The sequence below is a fragment of the Protopterus annectens genome, chromosome 6.part0 (genome assembly GCF_019279795.1).
Source record: "Protopterus annectens isolate FY-2018-M chromosome 6.part0, PAN1.0, whole genome shotgun sequence".
Taxonomy (NCBI): Eukaryota; Metazoa; Chordata; order Ceratodontiformes; family Protopteridae; genus Protopterus; species Protopterus annectens.
This window is the reverse complement of record NC_056737.1, coordinates 1,686,183,576-1,686,205,295: the sequence shown is the minus strand read 5'-3', so window position 1 is coordinate 1,686,205,295 and position 21,720 is coordinate 1,686,183,576.

Sequence of the window (21,720 nt, the reverse complement as noted above, 5' to 3'; positions counted from 1 at the left end):
GTTACTAGTTCACTTAAACCTAACTGTCCCCTAAATTCAATGAGTCTGAAATACTGACAGCTACCTAAGAAACAAATAATTTTAAATGTATTTGAATAGTTACTTTACATGTTACTGCCAATTCTCAATGAAACAATATAAATTCTTTAAAGAACATATTCTCCTGGATAACGCCAAATGTATGCACACTCTCCAAACAATCACATTTTAAGACATCACAATACTGTATGATGTAAATGTACACTGGCCTATATCCTTATCAATTCAAGAACTAAAACATCAACAAGCATTTAAATAACTAATACAAGAAATGAGTAAAACAGACACACAAAATGGCAAAGAAAGCATACTAGACTGGTTATTAACAAATAATCCTAGCAATATAACTGAAACAGGAGTACTTTCAGACCCATTAAGTTTATTTGTGTCTTTTGGCTTTTCCCGGTTAGGGGTCGCCACAGCGGAACTCTGGTCCGCTAATGATTGGCAGTAGATTTTTACATGCTGGCTTACCGGGCCTAATGCACAACCTTCAACGAAGGAACTCCCATTCACGCATGTCAACACACAGAAAACGCTCTAACTAAGAATCGAACGGGCAACGTCTAACTGTGAGGTGACCCATTAAGTGAACAAAATATTATTTATGTAATGTATGTGGAACTACAAATAAACAATACCTCACAAAACTGGTTTCAGTCTAAAACATCCTTTCAGGAATGCATTTTTACATCATTACTCAGAGAGTAAAATTGGACATCAAAAATCTTACTCTAGACAATGTAATTAAATTTAAATAAGCCTCCCTATAAATCATTGACCAACTTGCCCCTGTTTGCAAAATGAAAGAAAAATGTAGAGCAGCATCCTGACTAACTCTTGAAAGAAAACTAATGATTATTTTAGAGATAAAATCTGGAAAAAATGGAAAGGAATCCTAGATATCTAGAACTATAGCAATATAAGATTTTTAAGAACCAGATAAATGTAGAGGACAGAAAAAAATAATTTTAGCTAACTTCATAAACAAAAATGTATTTTGACATAACTCAGCCTACTGACCGTATCAATTCAAAACAATTCTGATGTTCTCAATAAACTCATTTAACCAGATACAGTATTATTGCAAAATCCATCACCAAAAGAAAAAAAATAGGATATAGCTTGTGCATTAGATGACAAGACAAAATCTACAGAGTCCCTCAAAGTTTCAGTAAGCCAATTGTCATACACACACACAGTCCAAAAAAACAAACACTATAACAAACTTTCCACTAAGTGTTCTCAGAGGAATGACTATACAAATATACTCCCCAGATATGAAGCAATATATGTACCTAGTATTGATATTAATTCTTATTAAACTTAAACTTAAAACCTAAACTTAAAAAATAATGAAAAATGAAACTGTCTACCTAAATAAATCTCTTAAACTTAGTAAATCAAATAAAAAAAAGTAAAAAAATCCAGTCCAGGATATGTTGAATTTTCAGTTCCTTTATGAGTAAGCACAGACAAGTGATCCATCAGACATAATGAGGTGTATTAGATGCATAATTCACACAGTCAACAGCATTGTTAAGTAATATCATAGGTTCATAGGTTCATACTAGGCTATCTGCCCTAGGGCATTTATAAGCCTAGCCAGAGTTGTGTGGCTTTCACCACCCCTTAGGTTGAAGAACACTATACCCATTAGTTTGCCATGCCTCTGTCCAGCAGTGATACAGAGATGATCCCCGGGGTAAACCTACGATCTCCCATCCACTGGTCAAGATTCCTCTTGAACAGAGCCAGCGAGGTGCTCTGTCTCATATGGACCAGGATTCTGTTCCACAGCATAGGGAGTCTCTGGGTGATGAATCTGTCCCTCCAGCACGTCCTATTTATATCCATGTTGAGGTTTAAGTCTCTTGCTCTTGTGGCTCTGGTGGATTTGGATTTTTTGAGGTGGAGCATGTCCATTAATTCCGGGTTGGACATAGCCTTGTATGTCAGGCACAGGTCACCTCTGAGCAGATGGTATGCGACTGAATAGAGCTGGAGTTTCTTCAGTCGGGCAGCATATGGCATATTTTTGAGCCCCTTTATCCTTTTGGTGAGGAACTTTTGGGGTCTTTCCAATTGCTGCAGGTGTCAGGTAAGATTCATTCCGAATGGGGCATTGTACTCAATCATTGGTCTGATAAGTGAAGAGTACAGGGGAACAATGACCTCCCTTGATCTGGATGTGAATCCCTTCATAATCAGGTGGGCAATGTAGAAGGTCCTCCTAACCACTTTGGTAATGTGAGTGTCAAAAGAAAGGTTACTGTCAACTTGGGTCCCCAGGTCCCTGATAACCTCTTCTGTGCTTAATGGATTGCCACCTATGTGGTAACTTGGGGTTACCTTGTTTTTACCAAAGGGTATGACTATACATTTTTTGGCATTTAGCTTAAGGCCATGGCTCTGGCATCAGTTATCCATTTCTATGAGACCTCTCTGAAGGATATCTGTGTCTGATGGATTTTCAACTATGGCGCCCAGTTTGCAGTCATCTGCAAACTTTGTCAGCCACAATCCTCCCATGTTTGCCTGCACTTCTGAAAAGTAGATGCCGAACAAGAGGGGGCCCAGGACTGAGCCCTGTGGGACACCACTTGTGACCGGCTTGGAGTCTGACATGGCACCAGCAACTCTAACCCTGTGGGTTCTGTCCTTGAGCCAGTTTGCAACCCATCTTGTGACATATGGGTTTACATTTAAGCTGGTGAGCTTTTCTATGATACCCGAATGGAGTATTGTGTCGAAAGCTTTTGCAAGGTCAAGGTAGGCTGTGTGAACTGCCTTACCCTCATCAATGGCCTTGGTGACTGTTTCGAAAAAGTCGACCAAGTTCAAGAGGCATGATCTGCCCTTGACAAAGCCGAATTGGGTAGGATCCAATGTCTGTAGGTCCCCTATGTCTTTATTTATGAGTTCCATTATGATCCTCTCCATAGCTTTGCAGACCAGGCTTGTTAAGCTTATGGGGCGGTAATTACCAGGGTCCGTAGAAGCACCGCCTTTGTGGAGTGGGACCACAGTTGCCATAAGCCACTCTTTGGGTACGTATCCTGTGGTAAGGCTAAGATTAAACAGCAGCCTTATGTGTGGGTTTAGTTCCTCATTGAGTTCGTGTAGCACACAGCTGGGGACACCATCTGGTCCCATTGATGCTGTGTTTTTAGCTTTAGAGAGAGCAGCTCTCACCTGGGCATTTGAGATGATTGGGAGGCTACACTCTGCTGGGATAGATCTTTCTCCTTTTGGGGGGGAGGGAGGGGAGAAATTTTCACTGAACCTGTCTGCCAGTATGTTTGCAATGTCTGTGGGTTCAGTGATTTTTGTATCATTTTGGACTAATTCTGAGCATATCTGAGAGTTTCCACCCAGAATTCTAACATAGCTAAAGAAGGCCTTATGATTGTCTTTTGAGTCCTTGGCGATTTTTCAATCAAAGTTGGCCTTGGATGATTTTATGAGTGATCGTAGTTTTTTCTAGTATTGATCGGAGATGTCTTCCCTTTTAGGGAATTTGCTCTATCTTGTAGTAGCTTTCTCCTCTTGTTGTAAAGTTTGTTTATGGCTGCCACCAGATCGGGTGCTTGCCTTTGGTGAAAAGGGTCTTGATTTTATTTGGGATTGCTTGATCCATGCAATCCTGGAGGTGCTCGTAGAAAGCATTTGTAAGGGATTCAGCAGCGTGGGGTTGTTGTTTCCAATGGCTCAGGGGCCTTGAAGGATACCACACCAGTCTTAAGAAATGTGAAGTTGGCTTTTGAGAAGTTCTTCACTGTGGTCTTTTTTGTTGGGGGTGGGGGCAGGATGTGGATCTCCAGTGAGATTAGTTTATGGTCTGATCTCACCAATGAGGGATATACTTCCGGTGTGGAGCATTTTTTCCCCATGTTTGTGATGATCAGGTCTAGTATATTTTCACCTCTTGTGGGAATGGTGACAAGTTGTTCCATAGCATTTGAGTTTATGAACTCCAGAAACCTTTGGGATAGGGTATTGGGGCTTGAGTAATGTTCCCAGTCTATGTTTGGGTAGTTGAAGTCACCCAATATGATGGTGTTTGGAGAGACATTTATACTCTCCAGTGTCTTCAGGAAGGCTGTGTGGGGTTCCTGAGTTTGAGAGGGTGGCCTGTAACATGCTACAAACTGTAGAGCAGTTTTGTCTATGGTTAATTGCACCTGAATGGACTCTGATGCTTCGTGAGTTGCCACCAGCCTGGAGGTGTGGGTATCCTTGATGAATATGGATACACCCCCTCCTTTTGTGGTACGGTCCGGGTTTTGGGGCCGGAACGCATGATATGAGGTAAAACCTGAAAGTGCCGGGGTGCTCTCAGGAGCCTTGAACCTGGTTTCAGTCACAGCACAGACATCGATGTTCTCCATACTGAGGAGGGCTTCGAGGGCGTGCATCTTGAGATTTAGACTTCTGGCATTGAGCAGCATTACCCTTAGTTTTTTGCCATTATTGTTTTCTAGGGCGGTGGGTTTAGAATTTGAGCCTTGTCTAAAAAGGCACTATGGGGTGGCAAGAGCCTTTGCCAATATCCGAAACCCAGGGTGACAGGTGCAAGCCATCCCTTGTGAAGCAGCGTGGCTTGTCAAGCATGTCATTCCAGGCAGACAGACATTGGATCCCTTAGAATGACACCAGAAATTAAGCCAATTATTAAAACTGATCATTTTGTCTCTGTATTGTGGCATCATTCTTGGTGAAGGTAGGATACTGCTCAGGGTCAGGGTCATACCAGCCTGGGCTACATAATCTGAGAGCTCCTTTATGTCTCTTTTCATGTAGTCCAGGGAGGTACGTCTCAGGTCATTCACACCGGCATGGACAATGACTGAGTCATACTTGTACTTGCTGTGGAGTGACCTGAGTGCTTGTGTTATGTGGTGGATTCTAGCGCCCGACAGGCAGCTTACTGTGACCCTCTCCTTGTTCAGTCTGGTGAGTAGGACGTCAGTGTGTCTGACTATGGAATCACCTATGACAAGTGTGTCTGGCATTGTGTTTGGCCTTAAGGGCTGTGACTGATTTGCACACTGACTTTGTGATCTATGTGTTGCTTGTGTTATGTCATGAGGTGGCAGTTGTTTGGGTGTCTGCTTTGGAGGCCTCTGCTGTTTTGGTAGATTTTTGATCAGTGCCTCCGAGTATGTCTTTGTGTGTTTATGTGTTTGATTTGTAGTTGTGATAGTTCTATGTGAGACTGGGTTTATGGTGTGTGTGGTTACCTTCTCCTCCTGTCTGGTTTTGCCAGTCCTGAGTTGAGAGAGCTCAGCCTCCAGTTTGGCTATATAGTTGCATCTCTCGCATGTATTTGTGTTTTGTGGGAGGAGGAGAGGGTTGTCGGTGTACATGAGGCAATTGTAACATTGCCTCAATATTCCCAGATTCACCAGCTGAGCAGGAGAGGACACTAGCAACTGACCCTTTGACATGCTAGAAGAAATGAAAAAGTTTGCTGTGTAACTGAGTCAGAAAGGACCTATAGGGAATTGGGTACTCAAGGGGGTTTTAAGCTAGTGAAGTACTTTGTATAATATAGAAGTGCTTTACCTGACTAAAAAATGCTTTAGGAACAAGTGCTGAGCTTTACAGATAGAGAATAGACTGTTTAGATTACAAGTAGAGCAGTTCTAAGGGAAAAAATGAAGAGCAGACTTTACGGAGCCAGAAATAGTTTAACCTTGTTTAACTGGCGCTGCCCAATGGTGCTCTAGTGGCAACTCCGCGCTAAATGCAGAAAAGGCAATAAGTCAGTAGTACAGGCTAGCACACTTTAGTGGGCAGCCAAACAATTAAATTAAACAGCAAACACACACTTTTCGACTTGAATTAGACTCATTTCGACTAAAATGTACTTTTAAGTGCAGATAATAAAAAATGCAGTAAATAACTATGAAAACAGTTAAAGCTTGCTCTAGGTAAACAGTAGAAGGAAAAACAAATATAAAAAACAGGATACTTAATCAGGAAAGCAGTCGCTTTTTTTCAGTTCTCTGTAGCCAGGAAGACTCAACAGGACCACGTGGAGCTGTGTCTGAGCAATATGGCTTCAAAAAAATGCCAGAGGGTGGGGGCGGAGCCTAATGGCTAACTGAATGCAGCTTGATTTTGAGCTCTTCATACTCATACTAGAAAATACAGGAAAAACTAAATATATTTAAAAAAATTTGGGTAAATATTGAAGATGAAGTAATTTATAACAAAACTACCAATTTTGAAGAAAAAATTCTGAAATTTTCCTGTCAAATACTACAGAAGACATTCCAAACTGTTTGAAGATGAGTAACTCCAAGAATTCACACTCTGACTCTATTATAAAAAAAGAGATGCAACAGATATCTGCTACTCTGCTGGACTTATCGCTAAAAATGGACAGATTTACTGAAAATCTAGAAAGTCTAAAGGATAACTGCCAAAAACAAACAGAAGTTTTTAAAGAAATCTTACAACAGCAGCAAATAAAAATATCAGACATTGAGACTTCCTTAAGTGATGTTAATGGGAGGTTAAAAGAAAGTGAACTACATACTCAATTTCTGCTACAACAGAACACTTGGTTAATAAATAAAGTTGATGATATAGAGAATAGAGAAAGAAGGACAAACATAAGGATTTTTGGTCTTCCAGAGAAATCTGAAGGTGACGACATTATCTCATTCTTGAACTCTTGGTTTCCTGAAGTTCTCGGACTAAAAGAAGGCTTATCTTATGGGATAGAAAGGGCACACAGAGCTATCGGTAAGCCACTTTCTATTTCTTCTAAATCAGCTCCAAGATCCATAGTAGTTAAATTTCTTTCTTTTATGGACAAAGAGCTTACACTGAGATCTACATGGAGGAAAAGTCCTGTTATGTATAAACAGTCACTATTAAGATTTGATAATGACTATTCAACAAGAGTTCTGGCTATAAGGAAGAAAACATGGCCATTAGTAAAACTTTTGAAACAACATAAAATCAAAGCGCAGCTCTCTTATCCAGCCAAAATAAGAATCCAATATAACAACGACATGAGAACATTCAACAGCATAGAGGAAACCACATCTTTCATAAAGAGTAATAACATAATTCCACTACCTGAAGAAATGGACTGGTTAAATTCATCTTCTTTAAAAAGGGCTCCAGGAAAAAATATTTGGTCGGATGCAAGAGAAAAGAAGAAGCAAAAGACTGACAAGAAGAACTCTGATGATACTATTTCTCTTAAAGTATCAACTAAGGTATGATTATAATATATTAAAACTAAACTCTTTGATACACTAGTATAAAACAGTTTTTTTTTCTTATTTAATTGTTTAGTTTAATATAATACTTAAATTTTAGTACTAATTAATAACTTACTAAAGCCCTGAAGTACATATTTGTTCTCTAAATACTTGAAAGCAGTAGCCAATGAAGTCTACTAGACATTCTTTTTGTTTTGTCACTAAGCTTTTAATATAAACTGCCCTTTTAAATGGTTTTCTCTATACAACTACTTAGTTGATAAATTAAGGCATTTTCGATGCCTGAATAAATATTATCATTTTTAGAAGTCACATTTATGTTATTTAAAAGTGCACATTCAAAATTCATTGATTTAATTTGATGTAGAGTATTGTGATAAAAATGTTATACAATAGAATCGCTTATGAACATTTTAGATGTATTCAGCATATTACTGTATTATTTGAAAGTAAAAAAGCATCCACGAGCCTTCTGCTCAGTTATTTTTAGTTTCCTTATCTAAAAAGTTGTTCGCCACTTCATACATTACAAGTGATATATTTAACTGTACATAGATGTAATTTAAGTTACTGGCCAGAAGATGGCATGTAAATACACACTATTGCAGAGTTTTCCTCTTTAACACTGCTGTTTCTTCTCTATACAAGTATTTGGTTACTGGAACAGTGCAAAATAATAATTTATTCAAAAGGGCACATTCAAAATTCATTGATTTAATTTGATGTAGAGTATTGTGATAAAAATGTTATACAATAGAATCACTCATGAACATTTTAGATGTATTCAGTATATTACTGTATTATTTGAAAGTAAAAAAAAAAAAAAAAAACATCCACGAGCCTTCTGCTCAGTTATTTTTAGTTTCCTTATCTAAAAAGTTGTTCACTGCTTCATACATAGCACACGATATATTTAACTGTACATAGATGTGATTTAAGTTACTGGCCAGAAGATGGCGTGTAAACACACACTATTGCAGAGTTTTCCTCTTTAACACTGCTGTTTTCTTCCTTATACAAGTATTTAGTTACTAGAATAGTGCGCTATCATTGCCTGAATAAATATTGTTGTTCTTGGTGAATGCTTTTATGTAGCTTAAAGGTACACATTTACAATTTGTTAATTTGAATTAATGTAAAGTATAGTAATGAAAATATTATAAAATGGAACCACTCGTGAACATTTTGGGAAACATCTAGAACATTAATGTATTATCTGAGGGTGGACAGTATTCATGAGCCTTCTGCTCGGCTTTTTCAGTTTTTTTTGTCTGAAAAGTTGTTCACCGTCCACATTCATAAGCACGCGATATATCCTAGCGTGTTTAGATGCAATTTAAGTTACTGATCACAAGATGGTGTGTAAACATGCACTATCGCAGAGTTCTTTCCTTAACATCGCTGTTTTGATTACAGTAAAGGAAGCGTTTGCTTCAATTATTTTCACACTTCATATATTCTTTGGTATTTTAATAAAAATTTTATGGTTTATTATCAATCTCAGTTAATAACTCATGCAAGTACAGCGCTAGATCTGCTTTGAAGACAGCGCTATTATAACAAGAAAGATAGTGAATCATTTAAATACTGTTGTGTCTTAATGGGGGAGTGTCTGGTAAAAGTATAATACATGCGCTCGGTGAACACATCTAACCGACACTGTGTTAGATAAGTTACTTATAGTTATTAAGTTATATAGAAATGGAAGAAGATGGAAGGAAAAGGAAAGGTGAAGAAAAAGTAAAAAAAAAAAAAAAAAAGATCCTGAGTGTCAGCTTACTGGGAATTATACTTTTATTTATCTAAAGATTGCTTTATCATACTTGTTATTGTATAAAGGAAGTACTATATGTAAAATGTTTATTATAAATGATTAGTTATGAGACAAGAGTGCTATTGCACCATTATCAAGGTAGATTTCCTTTGCAAGTATAATTCTAATTTTGACCTTTCTCCTTTCTGTTTTATAGTTTTAACATATAAGTTGAGACCTTTTACTAGTTACCAGACGCTCACTACATTTGTGATAAGCAGAAGACAATATCTGATATGTGTGATCTTTAAATTGAACTTAACAGAGAAAATCTTATGAATAATAACTTACTAATAACAGAACTGCAAAAGATCACATATAAGTAATTTAGGAGTGAAATCTTTTAGACATGTTATTAATTTTAGATTGTGGAATTATCAGAGTTATAAAACTGACATTAACTGAAGAATGAGAAAATGCTTTAATGTAAAGCACTATAAATATTGCTTTAATTCTAACTGTTATTATATTAAATCTTATAAATGAATATTATTATCTGTAAGGACTTTAATTGGTTTCGATAAGTGGTTAGCTATATGTCAATTAACTTCACTATGCTGATGTAATAACTTATATAGATCTAAAAATATGTAAAAAAAAATCTCTTTTATTTTAAACAGTATCTATCTATCATACTCACTCTACTTTTTATTATTAATAACAATGTTAAATATTACTAATGAACATTAATGATCTGACATTTGCTAATATATTATCTACAATTGGTAATTTGTAAAAATTTCATAATATTAATGAAAAATGAACATCTAATATATTGTTAAAGCAATTAACAAATGTCTTATTTAAAATTGTTTACAATTTGAAATAATATCTCATTTTAGAATCTAATTAGTAATGAACAAAACTTCACAGACTAGGCATATGTGTTATTTACATAATAAGTGTATCTTGTTCTCTGGTTTTAGTTTTCATTTTTTTTTTGATGAGCTCAATTTAAAGCAACATTTCTTCATTAATGCAACTATTATTATTGAGGGTAAATCTGTTTGAACTTTTAAGTCCAAACAGATTTGAGGTGCTAGACACTTCATGTCTGGGATTTAGAATGGTGAAATCATTAATTGTTTATTCAAAATATGTTAACGCAATGTTTTTCAGCTTTTTCATTTTTCAGTGGTCCAATTTGAAACTTTTTTAAGCATAAATAGAAATAAATATATTCATTTCAAAATAACTTTTAAAAGAAAGGATAAATCTAATACTCTAAACACATTAACTTCCAAGGTTAAACAAAATTTCAAGAACAAACAATCCAAAAGTACAAATAAATACTTAAAAAACTGACAGACACAACTTTATTATCTATAAATATTAATGGTTTAAATAATTCTATAAAAAGGTCGAATTTTCTAAGATATTTGAAATTACAAAAAGCAAATCTGAAGTGAAGCAACTGTCCTGCCAAAAGGTGCTCCTTCCAAGCGAAAAAAAATTACAAAAAGCACAAATCATATTTATACAAGAATCTCATTTTAAAAGAGATGATATTTTCACATGGAAACCTAGTGAATATCTAATTCTTTCTCACTCCCATTACAAAAAAAAAAACAAGAGGAGTTATAATTTTATGGAAAAAAGTGTAGTTATTCCTCAGATCATTTACAAACATGAAGATAAAGAAGGGTTAATATCAATTGTAATAATAAAATATCAAAATAGAATTTGGACTTTAATAAATATCTACTGGATTCCTGGAATAGGATTGTCTACGGTTAAAAAACACATAGAATTAATTAACAAAGTAAATAAAGGTATGATAATAATGGGGGGGGATTTCAATTGTATTCTAGATAACTCTGAAACAACTAATAAAAGAAAGTTACGTCTCACACCCATAAGTAAATATTTCAAAAGATGGTTAGAAAGCTTAAATCTAATAGATACATTTAATTTTAAAGATTCTAACTCATTAAGTTACACACATAGCGATTATCACTTTAATACTAAAACAAGAATAGATAAAATATTGGTCTCCTCTGATTTAAACAGTAGGATAACAACATTTTCTATTATTCCATGTTCCCTCTCAGACCATAATGCCTTAATTCTTAAAGTACAAATTGATTTCAAAAGATTAAACACTATAACTAGAATACCAGCTTACATCCTTAAATTAAAAGAGTTTAAACCTTGGCTAGATTCAGAAATCAAATATTTCTTAGAAACAAATCCTATTAACGATACAAATAATATAATAACTTTGGATACACTTAAGGCTTTTTTGTATGGCAAGATTATAGGATGGTTTAAAAATAAAACAAAGGAATGGGAATCTGAATTACACAACATACAAAAACGAATAACATAAATAAATACAAGTTCTTATGATGTAATAGATTCTAAGGAAAAAAAAGAAATTATAGATCTAAATAAAAAATACAATGAATTCCTCACTCATAAAACAAATCTAGCTTTGGAAAAACTAAAATTTGCTTCAATTTCAACTTCTCCAAAACACTTACATAATCTAGCAATGAGAGTTAAAAAGCAGAACTTAGAAAATAACATCATAAATATAATACATGAAGGAAAAGGGAAAAAAAAAGGTATCTGATGTGAATGATATTCTTGAAGCTTTTAAGTTCTATTATGCTAAGCATTATGGAAATAATAATAATATTTCATTTTCAGATCAGAAATTTAATAGTTCCTTAATAAAAAAAACTACCTGACCAATTAAAAGTAGAAATGGACAAGCATATCTCCATAAAAGAAATAAAAGACATAATTAAAGTAAGTAAAAACAACAAATCACCAGGAATGGATGGAATAATAATGGAATTATATAAAATTCTTCCAAATTCAGCAATTTCTCTACTTCATAACATGCTAAATGATATTCAAACTCAAATGATTACTCCACCATCCTGGAAATATTCACTAGTTACCCCTATAAAAAAGATAAAAGCGATCCATCCCAATGTAGCTCATATAGACCTATCTTTCTGCTTAATAATGATTATAAAATCTTTATGTCTATCTTAGTAAATAGAACTAAAAAATCCCTGACTAAAGTCATAAATGAAGACCAAACAGGCTTTATATTTGGAAGACACACATATGACAATATTCAGAGAATTTTAACCATTATAGAAGCTTTGAACAGAGACAATTCAGAAGCTCTTATAATCACATTAGATATACAGAAAGCATTTGATTTGGTAAACTGGAAGTATCTATTTAAAATTTTGGAACTTTTTGAATTCCCATTAAACTTTATAAATTTAATAAAGAATATATATAAAGATAACCTGGCTTATGTAAAATTAGGTCCATTTACCTCGGAAGCTTTCAAAATAAATAAAGGCTCTAAGCAAGGTTGCCCTATGTCTCCCATACTGTTTGCCCTGGTGATAGAATTATTTGCGTCTGCAATACGAAGTGATCTAAAAATAGAAGGAATTAACTTTTACAATAAATTTAATTCTAAAATCATGTTATTTGCTGACGATATATTGCTGACTTTAAGACCGAATGAAGAGTCCATGCAAGAATTAGAGAAAGAAGTAGAATATTTTTTTTCCATTTCAGGTCTTTGTTTCAATAAATCCAAGTCAAAACATATACTTCTAAATAAAATAGATGACTTGCATCTGAATAAATATCAAATAATTGGAGAAAAGGTTTCTTCACTAGAATATCTAGGAATTCTTATATCCGAGAACATAGATACTACCATGACCTTAAATTATAATAAAATCCAAAATTTAATTCAAAAACAAGTTAATAGCTCGAATAAATTAATATTAAACTTGGAAGATAGGTTACAGTTAATAAAAATGATATTACTACCACAAATAAATTATATAGCATTAGCAATCCCTATTTTACCAGATAAAAAGTTATAAAGACAATACAGAAACTTTTAATGGATTTTCTTTGGTATCCAAAAAAGAATAGAATTGCTTTCTCACATCATATTAGACCCTGGGACTTGGGAGGAATCAAATTTCCAGACATAGAAACGTATATTAAAGCTTCCATCATTAAACTTATACTAAATTGGGTAAATCCAAATTATTCATCCGCATGGAAAATTTTACATCTAACTTTCTTCTTAAATGAAAACAAAATATTAAAAAATATGGATTTGGAGAATTATAATAACATATTTTGGCATGTACTATGTCATAGCTTACAAAATAAAACAACAGAGCCCACTAATTTATCATATCTGAATAATATTTATAATCTATTTAGAAAATTTATAATTACAAATCCAGACACAAAATTATGGTTCGAACTCTTAATACCATTTAAAACATCAAAGAATTTTAAAGAAAAAATCCAAGAAAAAAATACTCATTAATTGGGAATCCAAAAATTTTATTTACTGGTTTCAATGCTTAAATAGTCACAGTACTTTAACCACCCAACAAGTAATAAATGAGTTTAGTATATTTGAAATAGACAGAACAGAACTACAAAAAATACTACAATATGCAAGTGATTTATGTAGAATTATTAATGATTCAAACTTTAATACTATACCTAAGTTCATAACATATATGCAAGAATTGATTTATGGAAATCATAATAAGCTAATTTCTATATCTAAATTATACAAAATTTTAATAGTGTATAAAACCAAAATAGGTCAAAATGTTGTGAACATTTTAACAAAGGGCTTGACAATAAATCTATCATCTGAAGGTATGAATGACCTTTTGTTGTCAGTTAAGAAAACATCCAACTTCCAGATATGGAAAATCTTCACATGGAAATTTTTACATAGAGCCTTTTATACACCACATAAAATAGCCAAATTTGACCCTGCCTACAAGCCCACATGCTGGAGATGTACTGTAAATTGCGAGGCAGATTGGGTACATATATTTTATGATTGCATTAAAAAATTCTGGGAAGATATTAATAGATTTCTTCAAGCCATTTATAATGATAAATTTGTTCTAACAAAATCTTTAATTTTTTTGAATGTAGACGACTCAGTAACTATGAATAAAAGTGATCAATATCTTTTATGGTCTATTCTGGCTGTAGCCAGAAAATGTATAACAAGAAAATGGAAATCCACTGTCCCTCCAAGTTATGAAGACTTCATATCTCTATTAAAGGAATCTGCACAAAAAGAAATAAAAGTCAAAGAAGAAAGAATTTTTCCCAGACGTTGGACAGACAATCCTTGGAATAAAATCTTAATACTTATAGACACATTACAGAAGGATAGAATTTCTTCTACATGAAATTGAAATGTCATAAACTAAGATGGACTTATGTGAATATATACCAGTAATGAATATATACCAGTAAAGGTTATACTAGTTCTATGTGATTATTCCTCTTTATAACCTTATTGGTTAATCCTTTTCATTGGACCACCTGTAAATATTGTACATATTGTTATAGTTATTAACTATTTTCTTTTATTTTGAATTGTAACTTAAATTTACTGTATCTTAATTTGTCTACAAACAAAAAAAATAAAAATTATTTAGTAAAAAAAAAAATGCCAGAGGCAGATTTTAACCAGGGAACTTCAAAAGAGCTAGAAATGGTCCAAAATGACCAATTACTACAGCTTCTTGTGCTGAGGTCACTTCCCAAAAGGACAGGTAGGCTATTCAAGGCTCCCCCACTCCCACTGGTGAGCTAAGAAACTTCCTTCTATCCAAGTAAGGCAATGGACAACACAGGAACTACAACACAGCCCAGGATACAGCAAGGCCTGTAAACTGGTCTAACTAGTTTAGGAGAGGCAGGAAAACAAGGAATATTTTTTGTTTTTTTGTTTTTAAATAGAAACACACAGAAATGCAGAAAAGGCAATAAGTCAGTAGTACAGGCTAGCACACTTTAGTGGGCAGCCAAACAATTAAATTAAACAGCAAACAAACACTTTTCGACTTGAATTAGACTAATTTCGACTAAAATGTACTTTTAAGTGCAGATAATAAAAAATGCAGTAAATAACTATGAAAACAGTTAAAGGTTGCTCAAGGTAAGCAGTAGACGGTAAAACAAATATAAAAAAACAGCAGGATACTTAATCAGGAAAGCAGTTGCTTTTTTTCAGTTCTCTGTAGCCAGGAAGACTCAACAGGACCACGTGGAGCTGTGCCTGAGCAATATGGCTTCAAAAAAATGCCTGAGGCAGATTTTAACCAGGGAACTTCAAAAGAGCTAGAAATGGTCCAAATTGACCAATTACTACAGCTTCTTGTGCTGAGGTCACTTCCCTCAAGGACAGGTAGGCTATTCAAGGCTCCCCACTCCCACTGGTGAGCTAATAAACTTCCTTCTATCCAAGTAAGGCAATGGACAACACAGGAACTACAACACAGCCCAGGATACAGCAAGGCCTGTAAACTGGTCTAACTAGTTTAGGAGAGGCAGGAAAACAAGGAATATTTTTTTTGTTTTTTTGTTTTTAAATAGAAACACACAGAAATGCAGAAAAGGCAATAAGTCAGTAGTACAGGCTAGCACACTTTAGTGGGCAGCCAAACAATTAAATTAAACAGCAAACAAACACTTTTCGACTTGAATTAGACTAATTTCGACTAAAATGTACTTTTAAGTGCAGATAATAAAAAATGCGGTAAATAACTATGAAAACAATTAAAGATTGCTCTAGGTAAGCAGTAGAAGGTAAAACAAATATAAAAAAAAAAACAGCAGGATACTTAATCAGCAAAGCAGTCACTTTTTTTAAGTTTTCTGTAGCCAGGAAGACTCAACAGGACCACGTGGAGCTGTGTCTGAGCAATATGGCTTCAAAAAAATGCCAGAGGCAGATTTTAACCAGGGAACTTCAAAAGAGCTAGAAATGGTCCAAAATGACCAATTACTACAGCTTCTTGTGCTGAGGTCACTTCCCTCAAGGACAGGTAGGCTATTCAAGGCTCCCCACTCCCACTGGTGAGCTAAGAAACTTCCTTCTATCCAAGTAAGGCAATGGACAACACAGGAACTACAACACAGCCCAGGATACAGCAAGGCCTGTAAACTGGTCTAACTAGTTTAGGAGAGGCAGGAAACAAGGAATATTTTTTTGTTTTTTTTATTTTAAATAGAAACACACAGAAATGCAGAAAAGGCAATAAGTCAGTAGTACAGGCTAGCACACTTTAGTGGGCAGCCAAACAATTAAATTAAACAGCAAACAAACACTTTTCGACTTGAATTAGACTAATTTCGACTAAAATGTACTTTTAAGTGCAGATGATAAAAAATGCAGTAAATAACTATGAAAACAGTTAAAGCTTGCTCTAGGTAAGCAGTAGAAGGTAAAACAAATATAAAAAACAGCAGGATACTTAATAAGGAAAGCAGTCACAGATCACTGAGAAATAAGATTGAAGCCAATTTCTCAAAAAAAAAAATAAAAATAACAATGACAGTACAGATGTTGCTTAAATGACTGGAGTTACAGTCTGAAATGTTGCATAACCATCTCTGCAATTTGTTTGCCTAGCAAACTGAATTTCATTTCAGGAGGCCTTTCTGATCAGCAGAAGGTCATCATGCTTTTTGAAGGTCCATCAGACTGTTCTGCTAGAGAAGGTTTGAAAAATTGGGCAGTGGAAGCAATAAATTATTAAAGAAATTCTAGCTATCAATTACATTGAAAGCCTAAAATAGGGCATGTAAAGTGTTTGGATAAGTTTCATTTCTTCAGACTGATAGAATAGGATTAATTCACTAATTATGGTGCTGAGCCATTTAGTACCCATATAGTATGTGGTGAGCAGAATGGAGAATGATGCAATGGACTGCCATAAGGGCAGGAAACAGATAAGAGACAGTGTCTAAATATAAATATACTACTGTATGGGCTACTTGCTATGTGACACCCATGCCCTGGCCCAGCAATCAAGGAGCCTCAATGCTCACCACTAACACCAGAGAGGGCATCTCATATATAAGAAAAGGATAACAAATACACACAGCAAAGTGCAATTTCCCTTAAGAACACACAGAGATCACAATCAGTCCAGGGCTGGTCACTTCCTTGCTCCCCGGGTCCCCAATAAGACTTGCCACTGGCACAGCTATAGTGTCCAGATCTCAGCCTAGCTGAGCAAGCTAAAATCACCAGCACCCTCTCTGTCCAACCAGTGCTTCATGTCCCTGCCCAAGTAGCTGACACACTCACACTTTGAGATAAGAGTTTACACAACCACACAGACACTTCTGGGGAAGTCTGCCACAGGTTCTCCAGCTGTGCACCTTTTACCCAGACTATACGTTAGTACCACTTGCCACCGCCCTGCTAATATTTATCAGCTACCCAAAGGCCCTTAAAAGGGTGTCCAATTATTACTGTGCAATATTATTATGCAATTGGTAGATGTGACTAAACAGTCAAAGCTTATTTGGAGTGACCTGGACAGTAACCTCTATAAATATGCAATGTACTCTAGAGCTTAAACTATCTCTACACAAAATCAGCCACAGTTAAAAGGTTTTAAAATATTTAATAATAAATCATTAAAACCACAAGACAATACTTTCTACTATACAGTGCTAGTCAAAAGTTCAGAGATCACACAGAAATACTTAAAATAAATCAGTAGTACAGTTCTGACATCACAGAAAAACAATTAGTCTAATCTTTCTAATTTCTAGTTATTCCTAAAAGAAAACACACTTCTAAAATACCTTACTTACATAGAGCAACAGGCAGTGCTGTGAGTTGGATAGTCAGACAAAAATGCTTGATGATCTCTGGTTCTCACTGTTTAAATTGAAACTGCAGTCCTGCTAAACATTACATCATCTTTTACACTTTCCTCGTGTTCCCAGGCTGACAGAAACTGCAATTACATTCTTTTACACATAGAGCAATAAAGGATATTCCACATGTAAATTCTGGTCATTAACTTTAGCCTTTAAACAATAGGCAGGAAGTCTTCATCTAGCCGGACTGGAGCTGACTTGTAAAACACCAAAGGCAGTGATGAAATAATTTTAATTTCAAAGGACCAACAAGAAATGCTTGACTTAGCTTTCTTTACAGCAGATGGCAATGTTGCCACATTGTTTTAAATTCAACTTTCATATTTACAAATGATTTATACAAATGAATTATCTGCAAAATTCTATCTGGCTAGGCTGGTGGCTTTCACCCATGTCTACCAGTCTTCTCAGAGGCATCTGAATGTTTTATTCCCAACTTCAAAGAGCAAATTAGATAAACCAAATTAAACTAAACTATTACTATAGACAGATAGATAAACAGATGAACAGATAAATCATATGAATCATAGAATGCTCAGGGCAATAGAGAATTGTAACCATACCCGCGGTGGTGGTGCTGTGGTAGCATTGTCGCCTCACAGTAAGATGCTGTCTGGTTCGATTCTCAGCTAGAGTGTCTTCTGCATGGAGACATGCGTGAATAGGTGTACCTTCGTTGAAGGTTGTGCATCAGGTCTGGCAAGCCGGTATGTAAAAATCAACTACCAATCATTAGCGGACTGGAGTTCCGCTGTGGTGACCCTTAACCGGGAAAAGCCGAAAGACACAAACAAACAAACAAAAACATGTTGCCTGTCCCCCCTTAGACTGTACCATCCCTCTCAAGAAGGTTAGGTTAGTCAAGCATAAAATGAATTCATTAATACCCATCCTATTACCAAGGCCTTGGTTGAGACAAGACAGTGTACCCCAATGCTTTATCTGTAAAAGCAGCCTATTCTAGGGGTGAAGGAAAAGTGACTAATGCATCTCTCTCTTTCTCTCTACCTTGTTTTATTGACCTGCTGAAGCAAGCTAAGATCACTTGTTGAGGTATTTATGGAACTGTTTAATTTTTGAAGGTTCAAGATATCTTGGACTACTGGTTCCCTAACTGCTCAAAAGAAAAGGCACAGATCTTCACTGGGGTACCTATACGATACCGGAATGAAGGGCACTTCTTCTGGTCTTTTCTGGTAGCTTAGGGATTTTAAGCCTGTGATCAGCTTTATTAGGGGCCTCTAGATGTGTCCAACCTGCAGCCCGCGGGCCGCATGCGGCCCTCAGAGCTCTGCCATGCGGCCCTCTACCTCTAACTCCAACATCGATGTACGCATGCCCCAAAACACTTTTTTGTTGTGTTTTTCACGCCCGTGACCTGCAACTCTAACATCGGTGTGTGCATGCACCAAAGCATCCTTCTAGTTTTGATTATTTTGCGCCAAAGAAGGGTCTGTGTGTTCGCGCCATTATTTCGTGCCAAAGAAACAATGTGTGTGTTCTTGCTGAAGAGGGACTCATCTATGGATTTGCCGCCATTGCCTTTTAAAGAGAGAGCACTTAACCTGTGTTAATAGGTAAGTATGGTGTGAGTGAGTGCATGCATGAAAGCAGAATGTTTATGTGCGTGAAAGTAGAAGTGTGTGTGTGTGTGTGTGTGTGTGTGTGTGTGTATGTGTGTGTGTGTATGTGTGTGTGTGTTTATGTGTGCATGACAGAGAGACAGAGAGAGACACATGCACAAATAGGCTAACGTACAAACAAGTTAGCTCACAAATGCATCCTACATTAAAAGTATACTTTCATTAAATTGCAGCTTTCCTGACAGGGAGAGTGTTGTATTGAATATGAAATCATGCCTCTCAACTGTATGGATTTTCGAAGAATGTCTAGATTTTTGCCTCATCTTCCAATTTGCGTCTTTTGCTTAGGAAATAAAAGCAGTCATCCAAGGTAATGCAGTCCCAGGGAGTAAGAATGAGACAGCAGCCTAGGGTTAACGGGTCAGTAGTGGATTGACTAATGTGGGACTGTAGCATATAAAGTTTATTGTTTTTTTTGACAAACAAAAAATCACCCAGTACTGTCTTGTCATTGGTGGGTTCTAAGCAGTGATAGATTGGACAACAGTAAGCATATCTTTGGTGGATCATCAATACTGGCAAATCAGGTGGGCACAATGTCATTTTTTAAATGTTGGGGGTTTTAGTGTGTATGTGTGTGTTTGTGTTGGGAGTGCTGCAATAGTAGATGATTATTAAAGACAGAGACTTACAAACTGTGGAGAATATGTTTCTTTATTTCAAAACCTGATACTTGGGTACTAGGAATGCCAAAAGTAGATTTTTTAAGACATAGCTTCTTGCCATTTACAGTGGATGGATATTTACATTTAATGGACAATGTTAGCAGTATGAGTGTGGTTCTGTAGGGATCTGGAGGATGCTAAGTCTACCACTGCCAATGTCTTGTAAAGTGACCTGGAAATGGATATTGGGATGTTACTGAAAAAATACAGCAAGTGGGCTTTGAAATGTAGTTTAATTAAACAAAGTGCACTTGCAATCTACAGGCCATAATTTAATTTATTTCAGGTAGTCCAGATCCTGGTAGATTGTATACCATTAGACTTAATTAGGGAGAGGTGTCATTCTGTGGAAATAAGCATACCTATTTAGAGTGAAAACTATGTGGTTGTTTGCAGGTATGAAGTTGCAGGATGTGGAGCCAATGTGTTTTATTATTTTTAATGGATTTGTCATTTCAAAGTATGGTTTTCTTTGCTGCAAAAGAAGGCAGGATTGAATGAGCCATGTAATGCTTAACTGACAATAATGGGATAGAAACATTATACATGATATATAATGTTTGCAGCTACATTTGTTTCAGTGGTGTCTGTGATGCATAACTATTTTTGGGCCTGTGTCCCAATTTTATTTTTCGCTTTGTCAAGAATTCTTGCTTTAAGGTTGAGAGGTATGGTTCTATGCTAAATCAGAAGGTTGTATTTACCTTGGAAGACTTTTCAGCATAATTATGAGGAAACAGAGCGTTTTTAATATCTCCACTATTTCCAATATAAACTGCCATGTAACCTTGCAAATAACATTCTTATTAAGCTACTTTAATTATTTTGGAATTGACAGGTATGCTTCATTGGTTTGGACGTAAGCATAGTGTGCTGTCACTGATTTCTTGCAGCAGTCTGTGGTTTACTTATCACAATAACTTTTCTGTGTTTCTGTGTGTGTAATCCATTTAACAGTTTTAAAGATGTTTTCCAAAATTAAATAAATACATAATAAATAAAAAAGTTATCTTTTCTTCACTTTGAGTTATTGACAAAGTCTGGGAATTTGTTTTTTTCAAAAGTGATGGTCAGCATTACAGCTTAGTAAACGGTCAGTCTGTGAATAACTTCTGCACAAATTACAATGTCTGAATGTCAAATGGCTTTAGATTGGAGGGAAGTTATATGTTTAGTCCAGTATGTAGTATGATCTTAGAGAGTTTATAGATTTCTTATTGATTTAATTTTTGCTGAGCAATTGTTTGTTGATTTATTAATGGTCCTTTTGGTGTTGGGAAATTACATGGATGAAGCCATCTCTATTATGATTTTTTTTCAGATATTTTGACTTCCAACAATTTCAGTCAGTGAGACTGTGTCATGTGATTACCAAGGTTGCCTATTTTACAAGTAGGGGCTCCTTTTCTGTGTGTGTGTGTGTGTGTGTGTGTGTGTGTGTGTGTGTGTGTGTGTGTGTGTGTGTGTGTGTGTGTGTGTGTAAGAGAGAGAGATTTAATATGTATACTGAATATAATTTTGCAAATGGAATTCTTAGTTAAATAGGCCCCTCTTCTTAGACAAGTAGACTTGAGTAACCAATATTAGATCTTAGC